General features: G+C 38.5%; 1 protein-coding gene across 6 annotated transcripts in view; it reads right to left on the bottom strand.

Annotated features, from left to right (window-relative positions):
* Positions 1-18254, bottom strand: part of EFL1 (elongation factor like GTPase 1) — a 155480-nt gene that overhangs the window by 81350 nt on the left and 55876 nt on the right. The gene's annotated exons all lie outside the window — the stretch shown is intronic.

Here is an 18254-nt window from a genome sequence, read left to right as displayed (position 1 = left end):
TGTAATTGAGCTGATTCTTGTTAGTTTCACTGCTGCCCAGAGGCATATGAGTAATAGCAGTGAACAGAGGCAAGCCCAGGCAGTTTTCACTCTGCTGCTAGGAAAAGCTCAAAGCAGTATTGCATTAGAGCTGTTTGCACACAGCCTCCACAATATCAGTTTGTACTTGGCTCATGTAAGGAAGGTTACCTAGAAATATATTATTTTAAATGAAAGCTCAAATTCTGCAGAAGATGATAGCACTTGCCCAGGAAAGATTACTACTTGCCCTAGGCAAGTTGATTCTTCAAATCCTACTTACATTACAGTATTATATAATCATAAAAATTTGCATCCTTAGCTTTAACAATGTTTTGCCACTGTATATTTTGTGGTATTTTTATGTTAGTTTAAAAGTTACTAACTTTAACTTTTACATATTATAATCCAACAGCCAGGAAGAACTAATTTAAAAGTTCTTTGGCCATTTGATCAGTAATATTACTTAAGTTTATAATTATCCTACACAGCTTTTTTATTTAAAAAAACAGTAATGCATAAAAAGCTTTCCCCCAGAGCTGAAATAGAACAAGTTTTTATGACCTCATCACAAGAGCCTGGAAAATTAGAGCAGCGCTTATAAAAATTTGGATAGCTATAAATTGCAAAACTAGAATATTCCAGGTAACTAACAAAATGAAACTTATATGAACATTTATTCACAAAAAAAATTACTAAATTGACGTGGTATTTTCTTTGGTAATCTTAAACAGGGAAGGCCCATGAGTGTAGAAAAAATACACAATTTCCTAAAAGCTCTTGAAATGTGATACACAACCCTACTTAAACTTCATTAAGTTTTTTTTAAAGTCAGCAACTTACATCAGCTGTAGATAACCTTCAAAAACATTAGTGTAAAATAAGTTATACTCACATTGTTACTGTACAAAAGATATAGAAGAAATAGACTATTAGAGACATGCATTATGCCTCTGACTCTCAAAACCTCTTACATTTCCTCCTCTCCGATATCTTACATTCAAATAATATGTCAACATTAGGTACAACCACAATGTAATAAACACTTGTTCCTTCATTTTTGCAATGGAGTCTATAAAATAAAACCCTTTGAAATTAGATCATCAATACAATAATATGCAGCACTGGTAGAAGCAGACAGTTGCTTGGAAGCATAAAACTTAACAAGTGATAAGCATAATACATTTCTAATTGCACTGGATACCAGTTTATTACCAATGTACTATACTATGCAACAATGCCCTATAAGCAACACAAGTGACACGCCTGTTTCTTGGAACTATCAGCACGCAAAGAACAATAATTTAACTGAACAATGACTGAGCACACTGCACTAGACAACTATACAACTGAGACAATGGCATTAATATAAAGCACTAAGAAAAAGGCAAACTGGATTCAAATGATAGGTTTATGATTATTCCTTTGGTTCAAAACAGCAATGTGAATATATTACAGTTTGACCAATTTAGTGTTTCATGATATTTATAAAACACTGTACCCAAATGGGAGGCTAACAGACATGAAAAGATACTGGATAGTCTTGATACTTAACAGAGATACAGCCCATTAAATAACAAAATCTATTCAATTATGTATCTTTAACCCAGTAATATTGTCAATGTTATACACCTCTTCAAAATGCTATGCTTCTTGTTTTTGTAATCAGCAAACAGCTACTAGCAAAAATTGCCAATATTATAGAAATAAAGACAAAGGTTCCAGCTTTCTTTGTTTCCTTTACTGTTTTCCCCTCTGTTCAATAACATTCTTGAGAAAGACTGCCCTCCTGTGTTCATTAATCAAGGCTGAGTCAAGATACTCCATACAGTCGGAATCACTTTAAGCTGGCTACTTTTTACAATCATATCACAGATTCAGAGAGCAAAATTAGTCCACCAAATGTTTACACAGAAGTAAAAGGCTGGTATAACAGCAGGACTGTTCCTAGGGCTTTCACAGAAGGTGGTAACGGCTTGCTAGTTGGCACTGATCCTGGAAAGCCTTTCTGGGCCTTTAAAATGGCATCATGGCTTGCAGCTGCTCTTAGCTCTAAGCAGAGGCTACTTATGAAAAGCTCCCAAATCGTTAGAAGAAATCCCAAAGGGATAAAATACTTGCTAGACACCCTGCAATGAACATAGCCATACTACTCTATACCCCACTCTACGTACTGCCTATAGCATCCTGTGCTTACCTTTAGAGAACAACAAAAAAACTGGCCATCCAGTAAAGTAAATCCATAATTATGGCGACTCTAGATTTCTTAGTAATGTGAAATTCTAAAAGGCTTTTAATTCCAGAATCTTAAAGTGCTTTACAAAACAACTAAGCCTTGCAAAGCCACATGAGAGAAGCAAGAATGACTGTTTCACATGGGGAAAACTGAGGCACAGAAAGGTCAAGTGATTTGCCAACAGCCATACAGAAAGTCTGTGGCAGAAATGGGAACAGAAGTGACTTCTAGTCCTCTGATTTTAACAGGATCCTTCCCCCTGTAATAGCAAGTTAAAGAAATAAACTCTTAGTTTTTCAGAACAGTTCAAAAAAATTCACATGCCCAAATAACTGCATGTGAAAGAATCAGAAAATCACCTCACCTGTTACGAGTGTCTAAAACAGATCTTAGTTAGGTAACAAGTCACACAATTCTAGAAGTTAGCGAGAGTTTCCCTCTAAAACTTACTCAGCAATATACCAACCTCACTGCAATAAACAGCTATAAGAATGTACTGATTATCGCCTAGTATGTCAGCATACAGCCAAACATCACTGTGGTATATCAGGCAGAAAATACAGTGCATGTACTTCTCCAGGGTGCAAAAGCTGTTCTGAACTGTAAACAGCAAACCCTTCAATTTACCTATGCTGATATACATGCTGCAACTGAGAGAAGTGACTCACTTTCCCCTGGAGAACAAAGTCACGCTAAGTATTTAAGTTATTGCTCCTTGAATTAACATTTGTTGTGAGCTAACTGTATGAGCAAAAATTGCTAGCACGAGGTACATATACAAGTTAAAAAGATCAACAATTAGACAGATATATAGATAGCAATGAGTTTCTGAATATTTGGTACTGATTTACAAAGTGTCAAGTTCTGTTTTCAGAAATATGTTATTTTGTTTGTAATCAGCCTTTAGCCTAAATCACTTGGCAATATAGCATGCATTCTGAAGTCTATGAAGCATTACTGTGACTTCCATATTCACCACAAAAATACCAAGTCAGCACTTTTTTTGCCTGCTTAAAATAAATCCTATGCATCACCACAAAGACAACTGTTTCTGAATCAAAGAGATTACAAACTTATTTTCTTCCATCAAAGAAGAAAAAAAGTGCATTTTGCTTCCAATTAAAGGACAGCAGTAAGAAAAATAAAGTCCATGCCAAAATGCTTTTAAGAAGCAGATGCACATGGTAGCTTCCTGTTTTTCCTCATGTGGGCATGGCCTTGCACAACCTCTGAGCTTGTGAGCCAAATTTATTTTCTCTTCAAACATCAGAATCTAATTTTTAACTGTCACCTAGGGGACAGCTGACTAAATTATTTTTATGCTCTTCAATCACAAAAATATCAAAACAAGGGTTACAAAGCTACCAGGCTCTATTTGTACTTTTCTTCTGTCTTGCTGAGAAACAAACATGTTCTGACATAGAAACCAGCAAATTATCCTTCCCTGCTTCTCCAACTATGTTGCTCCAAAAAGAACTTACTATTGCTTTATAAATCATATTAACCCTGTTATAGCAGCAATCACTGATTTGGACAAACCCTTCTTAAAAATACTTTTAACTAACTCCAACTATAAATGTTTGTGATCATCTACTTTGGGTAATTAAAAAATAATAATCTTACTCTCCTTTGTTTTCTCTACTCTCGTGGAAGCAAAATTTCTTCATTCTCTAAAGGTCTTTTCCTACCTGGCAAATATTGCTTTTAAAACTAATTTCACATGCAGTCCTGTGTTCATAGTAGAAATGAAATTTAGTTGTATTTTGTTAATGTCTTTATTTGTGCACTTGCTTCATCAGTCCAGTTATATGTATTTAATAAAGATTGCCCAGCCAACAGAATAACTTACATGTTTTGCATAAGAGATTTAAATTACATCTATTAACCTTTCAGTAATGAATTATTCATTTATACGGTTTTCTGTTTTACCTTTTTGTGAGTGAATTTAAGTAGTATTAATAGGTGCTGAGTTTAACACTCCTAGTGACCAAAGAGGAGGAATTCAAAGGGATTCACTCTGTAGCCATAAGACCCTCCTTGAGAATACCTCTGATGTAGAAGCTTCAATGGTAGCACAAGACCCTAGTACAGCAGATGTTTCCAGGGTGGGAGATGCCTGGCTGTTATGTGTAGAGGCTATTGTAGCCAGGAGGAGACAAAGATATTTTTTAAAAAGCAGGGGCTATCCTAATGTACTACTATTTTCAGGGCACTGGGCAAGAATAGCAGTGTCAGTTACAAAAATCTAAAAGGTGTGGTGAGATGTTACTCAAGTACCATTTTGGAGTTTATTACAAAATATTAATTGTCTCCTTTTTTTAAGAAATAAGGCCAATATTTTCAAAACAATTTAAGCACCTCAATGACCATCTAGGTGCCTAATAAATCATCTGACTTCTATTTGGGTGCTTCAGTGATTTTTCAAATGATGGGCACTGTATGTTCTCAGGATCTATGGGCATCCATAAATGATCGTGCCTATTTCTGGAATACTCAGGACCTGGCCAAGCGTTTAGGAATGGAACTGGAATTTTCAAATTTGATGTGGGGGAGCCAAGGAACACTTGGAAGTTAGGTATAGTCAGGATATACATAACTCATTAGGTACATCTTATATTCAACTCCACACTGGCTGATGAGGCTATAACACAACTACAAAAAAGGCCACACGTACACAAAAGCAGAAACAGAAAGAGGTGGAAGGGGCAAACTCAGGGACAAGTAGATGGACAATGTGCAAGATAGCACACAGAGTCAGGGTTTGTGTTGCATTGTGGTGGGGAGAGGGAGTAGAGGAAGAGGCCAAGGAACAACCTATAAACTGTGCCTCTACATTCTAAGGAAGCTGAAGGAGGAGGAGGAAATGCTCTTATCTTTTTAACAGCATCTACCAGCTGTACCAAAACTTTCTGGGGTTCTCAGAGCTGGAGACCAAACAGGGGTACAAAATCAGCCAAAATGCCAAATCAGTGTGATATTCTCAAGGATGAACTAGAGAACATAACACAGGTAAATAAGCCATCCTCTATTTTTCCTGAGAAGGTGACCATAGGCATGGGCAAGCTGGCCACCATCTCTTTGCAAAAAACAATGGGTGTTACCACAGGCATCAGTTAGTCAATTTTCTCACCAGCTCTAGAGCATTTCTGAAGGCTCGGATTCTTAAGGTTAATGATATAATCTTTCCCAATAACAGGCAAAACAACAGAGGAAAAGAAACTTATGTAATTATGCTCTGGGACTGATTCGACTACTGGGGCCATGAGCAGGCACAATGGGATAATCCACAACTCCCGTAAATTAGCGTTGACAGTAAAGGCATTTGTCCTGGAGTTAGACCCATAAAGTGGGTATGTTTTAACCCAAACTCATAATGCAACTGGAATATAGTCCAGGGATCTCCGTTATTACTCTGAGGGCAGGGTTGACAATATATTGTTTTCAGAAGGTGTAAGATGGCTACTAATAAACTATTTTCCAGAAAGTGCCAACCATAAAGGGTTTGGAAAATTTTACTGATACCTGCTAGCCCAACCCTAACAATCAGGATGAGAAAAAATGAAAACATGAACAGCCATGTCCAAGCCCCAATTTCATGATTCCTGCAATTGAAAGGAAACATTTTGTACTGTTTTATGCAGTCTATATTTTATGGTAGTATTATCATCATAATTTACTAGAGTCTCAGGCTGCATTAACTTTTCTGCAAATTTGCTGTTTCTTGCAGCTGGAATGAAACATAGCACAGCTATCCTCCTCACATGCTGATCTCTGGACAAGAAGTGGAAGGGGCAAGCTCGACAAGAGGTGGAAGGGACCTCTCTCCTATACTGATTACCAGACCAGAGGAGGACCATAAAACGGTCACATATGGTGCAGTCAGTTGATACTTCCATATAAGATGGGACAATACTTGTATGGATTCTCGGCCTGTGACAGGGGCACAATGAAGCCCTCTTGTGTTGCAAATACCTCAAATGCAGCAAGATGCTTAATGATGAAATTAAATAAAAATATACTTTCTAGATTGGCTAGCTTCATAGACAATGGCAAATACATGTTATATGACAACATAATGTAAAATAAATGTTTATATTTAAGACTCCATTCTGAATCAGGAAGTTTTCTGCCTAGCTATTTTTCTTTTTAAATCATTATTTGCTAGTCTAATTTAATCCACACATTTACCTCAAGCAAAAGATGTCTTGGCATCGTATTCTAAAAAGAGTTACTGTTTGCACAGTTAAGATATAGCTGGCATATGCTTATGATTCTCAAACTTTTTGCATTTTTAAAGGCCTAGTTTTCCAGTAAGAAATTTATTTGTGTAATAAAAATAAAGAAATGGGCAGCCCTTCAAGATGCTGAATTATATAGTAAAATTATAGGCAAGAAAACATGACTGAAAAGATTTAGATATCTAAAATTTTAGAGCAAAGCCAATGAAAGTATCTAAAATTAAACAAAATTAAGTAGGTTTAAGTTACTGGCTAATTATTTTGCCTTACAATGTTTTCCAAAGTTTGCCTGTATCAATATAGTTGAGGAAGAGTATAATGAAAACCATGCAGTTTCTTTCCATTTGATTTTGTGCTTATGCAAAGTATTATCAGTTGAAAGGATCTGGCTGTGGAACTAACTTCCAGAGCAGCTTAGACAATCCCAGATTCTGACCATTTTCAGAAAAAGCAACAAATAGAGTTGGCTGGAAAACCAGATTTTTGCTTGGTGAAAAAAAAAAAAAACCACTGACATTTCAAAATTTGTTTCCATTTTACATCAGAACAAAAATGAGACCTTTCAAAATGTTTTGGAAAAAACATGAAAGCCTTCCACCCCAGAAATAGCCAGTAGCATGGTTTTGGCACTCACCTGGGATGTGGGAAACCCAGGTTCAAGTCCCTGCTCTGAATCAGGCAGTGTGCCCAGACTACTGGCTATTCTGGGGGGTGGCTCTCTCTCTGAGTCCATGCATGGGGGGGGGGAAGATGATGTAGTCATATCATATTTTAACACTCTTCCCATTCCACTAGTATCTCAGGAGGATGTTAAACTGCAGTTACTAAAGTTAGACATTTTTAAATCAGCAGATCTGGATAATTTGCATACATGAATTTTAAAAGAGCTGACTGAGGTGTTCCAGAAGACTGGAAGAAAGCGAACGTTGTGAAAATATTTAAAAACGATAAACAGGATGACCCAGGTAATTACAGGCCTATCAGTCCGACATCTATTCTGGGCAAGGAAATGGAGCAGCTGATAGGGGACTGGATTCATAAAGAATTAAAGGAGGGTAATGTAATTAATGTCAATCAACATGGCCTTATGGAAAATAGATCCTGTTTAACGAAAATAGATTTTTTTTTTTAAACGAGCCTACAAGTTTGGTTGATAAAGATAACACTGTTGATATAAGATACTTAGACATTGGGTGAGGTGTTTGATTTGGTATTGCACAACAGTTTGATTAAAAAACTAAAATGATATAAAATTAGTAAGGATCAGTTCTTGGTGTTACAATATTTAACATTCAAATCAATGACCTGGAAGAATGTAGGCCAGGGGTGGACAAACTTTTTGGGCAGAGGGCCACATCTGGCTGAGGAAACTGTATTCAGGGCCAGGGTAGGGGGTGCCCAGGAACCAGCTCAGGGCAAGGGATTGGGGCAGAGGAGGGGTGCGGAGTGTATGAGGGGATTCAGGGAAGGGGGTTGGGGTGCAGGAGGGGGCTCAGGGCAGAGGTGCAGGAGGGGTGCGGACTGCAGGAGGGAGCTCAGGGCAGGGGGTTGAGGTGCAGGGACTGCGGGAGGGAGCTCAGGGAAGGGGGTTGGGATGCAGGAGGGGTGCAGTGTGTGACGGGGGTCAGCGCAGGGAGTTGGGGTGCAGGCAGGGGGCTTAGGGCAGGGGGGTGCGAGGTGCAGGCAGGGGGCTTAGGGCAGGGAGTTGTGGGGGCCAGGTGCAGGAGGGGTTCAGGCTCCGGCCCTGCGCCACTTACCTAAAGCGGCTCCAGGGTGGCAGTGGCATACATCGGGGCCAGGGCAGGCTCCCTGCATGCCTGCCCTGGCCCCATATAGCGCTGCTCTGGGAAGCGGCTGGCATCACGTCTCTGCGCGGCCCCTTGGGGACAGTGGGGCACAGGCTCCATGCGCTGCCCTTGCCACATCTCCAGGTACCTCCCCCGAAGCTCTTATTGGCCGCGGTTCCTCGTTCCCAGCCCACGGGAGCTGTGGGGGGCGGTGCCTGGAAGCAAGAGCAATGCACAGAGCCCTGTGCCCTGCCCCTCTCCCAGCCCGGGCCCCAAGGACATGGTGCCGGTTGCTTCTGAGAGCAGCGCAGGGCCTGCGGCACCACAGGGGGCAATCCCGCGGGCCGGATCTGGCCCGTGGGCCGTAGTTTGCCCACCCCAATGTAGGCCAGACTTACAGGATGGGGAACTCTATCCTGGAAAGCAAAGACTCTGAAAAAGACTTGGGGGTGGATAATCAGCTGAACATGAGTTCCCAGTGTGATGCTGTGGCCAAAAGGGCTAATGCAATCCTTGGATGCACAAACAGCGGTATTTCGAGTGGGAGTAGAGAGGTTATTTTACCTCTGTATTTGGCATTGGGGTGGACTGCTGCTAGAATACTGGATCCTTTTCTAGTGTCCACAATTCAAGGATGTTGACAAATTGGAGAGGATTCAGAGAGGAGCCATAAGAATGATTAAAGAATTAGAAAACATGCATGATAGTTATAGACTCAAGCTCAATCTATTCATTTTAATAGAGAGAAGGCTAAGGGGTAACTTGATTACACTCTATAACTACCTACAGAACAAATGTTTGATAATGGTCTCTTCAATCTAGCAGAGAAAGAGATAACATGATCCAATGGCTGGAAGCTGAAGCTAGACAAATTCAGACTGGAAATAAGGTGTAACATTTTTTTAACAGTGAGGAAAATTATTTACCAAGAGGCATGGCAGATTCCCCATTATAAGCAATTTTAAAATCAAGATTGAATAATTGAAAGATATGCTCTAGGAATTATTTTTGGGGAAGGTCTCTAACCTATGTTATACAGAAGGTCAGATTAATGTTCCCTTTTTGCTGGGAATCTATGAACCTCCCTCTATATTCCATGCTGGACTGGAGAAACCTTCCTCACATAAATTTAGTTGAGTAATTCTCTTCAAAAAGTTTCAGTTTCAACAAACTGGTATTTTTTTTTTTATGAAAATGTTTTGTCAAAACATTCCTGACCATCCGTAGCTGCAAAGCCTTCTGTGCTTAAACTTTTCCACCAAAACCAGAATGACAATATTGAACCATCTCCCACCCACATTCTTAAGTGTTTTGATGGACTGGGACTTTTCACTGAAAAAAAATTTAATTCCTACATTCAGTATATGTCCCTTAAAATTCTCTCTGTCCTGCAAGAAGACAATGTGTTTTTAAACAAGAAGTCACTTTTCTGAATGGAATTCATCCTTCAAGGAAAGAAATCCCCTACAGGACAGGAGGAATTTTGACACCAGGACTGAATGAACTCACTACATTCATGCAACCAGACGATGCCAGTGTAAATGATAGTACTGTGATAGTAAATATTTGATTACGAGTGTCCTGAATTCTGCTCTTCAGTTGTTTTAATATGAAACTTATCAAGATGAAATGGTGGTGGTCCTTGAATTTTACAGTTTTATTCTAAAATAATGCTTTTGTATTTGGTAGAAATTAGAGTTTTTCTGCTTAGATTTTTAAGAAAACAGTTTCATGTTCTAGGATCTTCAAATACCCTTTTTTTCCTTTTGTATTACCTGTATATTGCCACCATTTATGAAAATATAGTTCAAGATACCCCAGCACTTCCATCCTACACCATAATATGCAGGAGCATAAAATTACATTTGCAGAGTCAGTTCAGGATGAATTTAGGCATACAGATTTAAAAGATTACCTGCAAATATTTTAAAAAGCAATATTTAAAGGCATAAGTATCAGGACACACATTTAATTTATTCATTTGGTTATTGAGACTGCACACATTATATACGCGAGGGCAGCTAAGTATCCAGTTTTGAGCTCATTTAGCCATCTGTACATACAACCACTAATTGGATGCAAAATTAGGTGCACAATAGCATACCTAAATTTTCTGAATATTTGGACTTTCAAGTTCCAGACTGAGACTGCAGGACCGGCAGTTTGAAAGAAAACATTTTATTTGTAAAATGCATAAATGTGCAATTTTTATTTCAATTTAATTAATAACCTTCTCTATGGTATTCCTCACCACAGTGACTCAACCCCTCAAAACTTTCATGAGTGTACAGTATCCCTACAACATGAAGGAAAAGTAGCATTATTAACTTCATTTTACATTTTAGGAACTCAGGAACAGAAAGATTATGAGACCTGCCTAAATTTACACAGTCTATGGCAGAACCAGGAACTGGACTCAGACCTCCCGAGTTCTTGTCCAGTGCTTTTAACCACAAAACTATCCTCCTCTTTTGCCTATGAGTAAGGCTGCGAGTCTGTCACAGAGGTCATGGATTCCGTGACTTTCCGGGACCACCATGCGCCTCCCTCCCCACCCCCTGGAGCACCATCAGTGGTCTCAGACTGCACACCCTCCCCTCCTGCCCAGAGCACCAGTGCCAGTCTCAGACAGCACACCCTCCCCTCCTGCCCAGAGCACCAGCAGTGCCCCCAGGCTGCCGCCCCAGCCCCAGAGCCCCCACGGCGCCCCCCGGGAGCCCCCGCGGCGCCCCCCGGGAGCCTCTGCCCCAGAGCACCCAAGGTTTAGTCAGGGGTATATAGTAGAAGTCATGGACAGGTCATGGGCTGTGAATTTTTGCTTACTGCCCATGACCTGTCCATGACTTTTACTAACAATACTTATGACTGAATCTTAGTCTTACCTATGAGAAATAAATACATTGAAATTAATGGGGATCCTTATCAGAAGTGTGGATCAGTACTGAACTGATCCAAGGGGAAAAAAAACTTCTATGCATAACATTCATGGACCATTTGGGCTCAAGTGTTTTCAAATGGATTTCACAACAGCTTTCATGGGGCAGGGGGAGGGTGAGACAGCTATGGCTGAATATGTCTTAGTTACCTAAACCTTTCTAGCTATATTATAAGACAGGCGGGCATCACCACTGGAAGAATGGGAAAGTGTGAATAAATATTAATTTAAAAATAAAGGGGAAAAAAAAACTTACTTGAGGTGAATATGAAAAAAGTGTAAGTTTTATAGGATGGCCAGAGGGTCAGTCAACCTTTAAGGCCTGAGGAGAAAAATCAGGATAAAACCAAAGGAGGCCTCAGCCTCCCTCTCACTGGGTGAATATGCACAACAGATTTCCAGAAAAAAAAAAAGTTTAAATACCATTAAACAAAAGCCTACTAAGATGATGCGGAAATGGGCTATTCAAAACAACTGTGCATACACATAGTTTTCTATATGCAACTCTGCAAGGTCAAAGACCCAGAAGGGAACCTTGCTTATAAGTAATTGTTTGTTTGTCACAGGTCTCTTTTCTCCCATCCTAGAAGAGAAAGAAGACTGACGATGGTAGTTACTTCATCTACCAGAAAGGAAAATATCTATCAAGGATAAGTACTAGCCAACCAACTTCCTGTCAGAGAACTTTGAAAGTAAGAAACGAGTGCATTAAATCTCTCTCAATAAGCAGCATGTCTTAAAGGGGAAGGGAAGAATGCAGCAGAAGAAAAACTACTTTAAATCAACAGAGTTATCACCCTTGTTTTATGACTCTCTCATTCTATCAGAGACAGTAGGGACTGACAAGTGATGTAGCAAGCAGTGTACCAAAGAAAGAGGAAAAACTTTAATGTGCCACTTGAAACTTTTTTCAGCTAAATTAAGTTCTTGGAAGTTGACAGATCCAAATGGTAAAGCTGGATAAATCCACATCCAGAAGACAAAGTGGCCACCTTCTCAATTTGAATGACCAGTGCCCCACATCAAGAAGTCATTATGCTCCTGCCAAAGTGATATTGAACACATTTAGGATGGGGGTGTTTGGCCAAATGATGCGGCAAAAAATACATTTTTTAAAAATCTACTTACAGTGCTCTTACAGGCACCTATTGATACAACAATCAAAATATAAAATAATGTTTTAACTCCCTGACACTATTTATGGGTCAGATAAAACTTCAGGGCATGCGTTACGTAGAAGAGATACGGACTGCTCTTTCCTAAGAAAAAGGCTCAGAGCACTAAGAAGTCAAGTCAAAAGATTTGTTATGTGGAAATAAGAATTAACCTTCAGAAGAAATTTCTGGGAAGTGAAAAATACATACTACAATGATAAGCACAGGGCATATGGGCAGTCAGGTAAAAACTGCCCTGTCCTTTAAAAATTAGGGGCTAAAGAAGAGAGGTAATCAAGAAATATCTGTGGAAAAGTGGCTATAACAAAAAGGGCTACAGGACCTTAAAACATCTTGTACTGAATAAGTCCTTAATGATTTATAAGAGACAGATTTAGAATCCAAATCACTCTACCTCTTGGTCATAAGACAATACTTTAAGAGTTATATATGTTATGTTTTTAGATATTTTTCAGTGTCTTAGGATTCCGGTCAAGGCTTTTTCTCAGCCCAACTTAAAGAATTTTTCCAAACTTCAGTTCAATGGCTCTTAGCTTTTTCAGCCAACAGTCTCAACTAAATCATGCTTCCTACAATAGCCCTGAAAACATGTGTATTCTAATACAGTGACAACTCCTAAGTGCATTTTTCCAAATCTTTTCCGAGGACTTTGTAAATTTAAGAGAGTACAAGTAGGATCTTAATATCTAACTGCTGGCACAGGACCTCTCCTGGAAGTAAATGCAGAGGAGAAAGATGAAAAGTAATTAACTGATTACAGTAGCACTCACACTATTGACAAAAGAAATTTTTCGCACATACACATTTGTTGTTATAAACCTAACAGAGTAGATCAATCATTAGTGCATATAAATCTCTGGGTTTGTCTACATAGTTAGTGCACATCAGCATGTTGCACACCACCTGGCTGCATAGATCCTGCTGGCGTACAAAGTTCCTTAATGCGCATAGATGTAGCCCTGTTTGAAACAAGCAATCGTCAATGCACATTAGGGAACTTTTAGTGTGTTCCAGCAGATTCCACATGGCCAGTTAGTGTTCAACACACTGGCACGCACAGGAATTTATACCCCACCTGGTATACACTAACACGCTATATAGACAAGCTCACAGAGTCTACAAGTCAAATGCTTTTGTTACCAAAGAGCATTCCACATAAGAAAGCAGAGCTCCTGATAAGCAAGTAGTTCAAAATGACCACACTCTTATCCAAGAGACCCCAGAAATATTTTTATTTACTCTGACTGTAAGATATAACTAATTTCTTAACCAAAAACAGTGCAGAAATCGATAACTCATCCAATAGGTTTTGGAGAACTGAAATTGCAAATTGCAGGGGGGTACACTGAGGGAAACGGTATTTTGCTTCTATCAGGATAGATTATGCATGGAAATAGGCCTACTGTTTAAGAGTTTTTAAGAAAGGGTCTATGAAGAATAGTAAATATACACAGAACATTCTTGACAGTAAGGTTCTAATACAAATTAACAAAAGCAAAATGGAATCTCACTCCTTATACTCTTCTACTTCTACATAATAGCATACGAAAATACGTTGCCCACCTCTTGAAATTCCCTGCAACACATAGATATTAGGGAAGGATTGAGAATGGTGTTTCAGTCCTAACTCTGAATCTCTTTGATTTTGTTTGTCTGTGCTGTAACTCATAACCTTACTGTTATTTGAATACAAGTTTGACTTGTTAGCAAAGTTCCTTGCAGTACTAGGAAGAAGTTTTTGCACATTACAGACATCAACCCCAAATTTCTCAGATTCATAAACACTTATAAAAATCTTAATTTGTCAAGGAAAAGTAAGTTGAATGTAATGACCAATAGGTGAACACTTTCTCCATCTTCATTTATATACCTTCACATCAACCAATTTATTTGGCCATTACATCTGATTAGAAACCAAAAGGTAATGCAAGGCTGCTCATTAGGACATGGCTGAGATTATGACTTGTTAGAATTCGATCAGATACAACCTATAGCAGAAAAAGTAAAAACTATACAGTAAAATTTTAAAAAGAGAAACAGGCAGTCATGATTAACTCTATATTCCATATGGCAAAAATTTAATTACAAAGGGTAAAACTCAGCTTCCTTAATTTACTAGATAATTTACAAGTAATTTCCTTGTATGGCTGGAGAGAAAGCACTTATGCATCCTTTGAAGCTGAAAGATAAATTGGCTTTGAAACAGAAATCACTGTTATTAACTGCAGTCATAAAAGCCTAGCACCAGCAATTATTACAAGTTCACTTTTATATGGAAGATATTGCATTCTGTCTTTGAGAAGTCAGAAAAGGTGTTTGTTCAAGCTACATAAATTAACAATGTACCTTTACGGGAAGAGAAAAAACAAATGAACTAGAAGACAGACAGGGCTTTTAACTCTTTTGGAAATGCTTAAAATGACATCAGATTATTACTGATGCTTCAGTTTGCATGTTCTAGATAAGTATTAATTCAAACCCATTTGTCAATATACTCAGAGATCAGATGTAAGTGTGCTAAAAGTGTGAAATACTAAATATATTTTGGCTAACAGCCTTAATTGCTTTAGTGCCAATTCTGATCCTATGCTACTGAAGAATAATTCTGGTCATAAAATCCAGACAAAGCTTGGGATGTTTCATATTTCTGAAAGGATCTACACTTCAGTTCAATTAAAAAATTGCATATCCAGATGTTCATTATACAATGGGTGAACTTAATGAAGTTCCAAGATTTTGAAAGAGTTTTTTTGATTTCAGAAATAGTCCTAAAAAAAAAAAAAATTAGGAATTTTCTGGAAACAGCAGACTTTCAGACCAGCAAACTTTTCTAAGGGTACCTACTGCACAACGGTAAATTGCAATAACAGCTATAATAGACTGTTTTTATGGGTCAGATCAACACTTAAAGAGCTGGTTTTGTTCTTTTAAATATTTCATACTCATTCAGTTTACTCTTTGCAATATCAAAAATATACCGGGTGTATATTTATCCACTTATTTTTAACTGAAAAAGGGCAACCTAGCATATTCAAACTGCTTTAAAATCCAGTACAAAGCTCTAACAGAAGACGCTTGCAAATAAACTCAGGCTTTGTCTACATCAGTGGTTCCCAAACTAGGGGCGCCACTTGTTCAGGAAAAGTGCCTGGCGGGCCGGGCCAGTTTGTTTACCTGCCACATGCGCAGGTTCGGCCGATCGTGGCTCCCACTGGCCACGGTTCGCTGCTCCAGGCCAACAGGGGCTGCGGGAAGCGGCACGGGCCGACAGACTTGCTGGCCACCCTTTCCGCAGCCCCCATTGGCCTGGTGCGGTGAACCAAGGCCAGTGGGAGCCGCGATTGGTCAAACCTGCGGACGCGGCAGGTAAACAAACCGGCCTGCCGTGCCAGGGACTTTGCTTGAACAAGCGGCGCCCCTAGTTCGGGAACCACTGGTCTACACTACCACTTTTGTCAGTCAGGGGTGTGAAAAAAACCACACCTCCTGACCGACCTAAGTTTCACTAGCAAAAGTGCTGGTGTGGACACGCTATGTCAGCACGAGAGGCTCTCCTGCTGACATAGCCAACGCCGCTCATTGGGGGTGGTTTAATTATGCCAGCAGAAGAGCTCTGTCTCTCCAGCTAACAAAGAGCAGCTACATGGGAGACATTACAGCTGTGCTGTTTTAAGGTCCGTACTGTAGACATAGCCTCACATTCACCAGCTGCTGAGGATTTAGACAGTAGGCAATACACAGTGATTAGAATGTGATACTAAGTGATTAGCATGGTTAAATGCCTAGATTACTGGAATCCAATCTTAAGCCAGTATATACTAACCTTTCTTTAATTTTTAAAAAGGAACACACTACAGTACAAAAAGTTGGAGCAGGGTTATTTCTTCTAGCACCTGACCCAACATGTACAGAGGGTTTTTTTTCTTTTAAAAAGCTGGGTAGCATTTAACAGTCACTGTAATGCAACATCTGGAATTCTTTAGGTTAGCATGAGAAAGGTAAGTTTATGACAGAAGTCATATTGGCAGAAATCATGGCTTCACCTTGCCCTGATTATCTGAGCTCCATTTGCTCTCTGTCCACTCTGAGTCTTTGTTCCCAGCAGCAATCTGAAGAGCAGTCAGTTCATACCTGCCTTCCCTTTGTCTTCAGCTCAAGAGTCAGTTTTTTGGGAAAGTATGAAGTAAAATATAGCATATAACATAAGCTGCTTCAGTCTATGTTCTCATTTAGATGATTATGCTTTATTCAAATGCACTGGATTCATGTAATTTTGAATAATTTGTTTTACACTAAATGTATTAAAATATACTGTTCTTAACTATAGATCCACAGGGTATTGTGTAGACCTTGGTAAGAAAGTGTCATATACCATGATGTGTAAGCCATAACTACAATGTCCATTTGAATGGAATAAAGGCAAATAACTAACTATCACCACGTTTCAGCAAAGGACAAAAATATATTAAAAGGGATTAGCTAATGTCTTCTACAAATGATGGATTTCAGCTATCATTTACTAGAGAAATCTGATACTTAGGAAATGTTCCAATAAGGAAGGGAACAGCATCACTGCTTTACATGAAAGAAGCTTTTTAGACTTAGTAGGACACATTTACTCCTTGAAATATAGTTGAAACAGTTAACACACCATCTTTACATTATTATATGACTAAGTATCTACACAACATAGGAAAGTTACTTACTAGCACTACACTAAATGGTCCTCAAAATACATAATCATGACAAGTATGGACAAAAATGCAGTTTATTGGTATTCATTAATTTCTCAACACTGACAAAAGATTAATATATTGTGTCTGAGGATGTTTCTGCAGCACTTTAAAGGAGAATGACTTAAAAACATCTGGAACGGATTTAAGTTTCCATGATAGGTCTAAAGATTTGGAAACTTAATTTAATTTCCTGCAGATTTTATGAGAAGCTAGCAAACATCTATTTTTAGAAATACATGTGTGCTTTCACAAAAAGATGATGTATATTAAGAGACTGTTAGCCACTTCTAATTTCATCACTTTCAACCATAGTTAGATTAACATTGGCTGGTATTAAATGCTAGATCATCAACAGTTTCACTTCTAGACCATGAGCTGTTTTTATACTAAATCACTTCAAGACCTCCTACTTTCTGTAGCTGAGGTCAAATGTGAGAAGTGCTATATTTCCTGGGCTTCATGAGTCACACAAAGTGAACCTTCTACTGTTTATACAAAATACAGTCACCAAATAATCATGAATTGTTCAAGCTAGCCATATGAAGTATTTATCTGTTTTTTTGACAGAATTTTACATCTGGAATTTATAAGCCACACTCTTAAGTATCATATGGGTATTTTTATAAACTGGTTTCTATTTTTCTTTAAGCTTCTGTTACAAAAATATGACTGATATTTTACTGACGCTGGTTAACACAAGAGCTACAAAATAATGAAAAGTTAGTTGAATCAGTAATACTACGTAACAGTTTGAACATGGAAGTTCTCAGACATAAAAATTAGTACCCTTGTTTTAAAAATACAACTCTAGTAATATATACAGAAGACCGACCATACCAGATTGCTGTGTTATATTCACAATATGAAACGTATTTTTACATTTCATATGAATCAATTTATAGATTTCAAAATGCTAAGTTTTATTATAATGCAGGCAAATTTTGAAGGAAAACCATAAATATAATGTCAAATTAAAGCCAGGATCATAAGAACAAAATGCTGTTTTTGAGGTAAAAAGATAATTAATAAAAGAAATAAGTAGCAGGAAATGGTCAGTAACTGAAGCACCAAAGCAAAATGTTCAGCACGGAACATTCAGTATAGAGCAGAACAAAAGGATGAGGGCAAC

The sequence above is a fragment of the Lepidochelys kempii genome, chromosome 10 (assembly GCF_965140285.1).
Source record: "Lepidochelys kempii isolate rLepKem1 chromosome 10, rLepKem1.hap1, whole genome shotgun sequence".
Classification (NCBI taxonomy): Eukaryota; Metazoa; Chordata; order Testudines; family Cheloniidae; genus Lepidochelys; species Lepidochelys kempii.
Note: the sequence above shows the minus strand (reverse complement) of the source record. Positions and strands in the feature narration are given on the sequence as shown.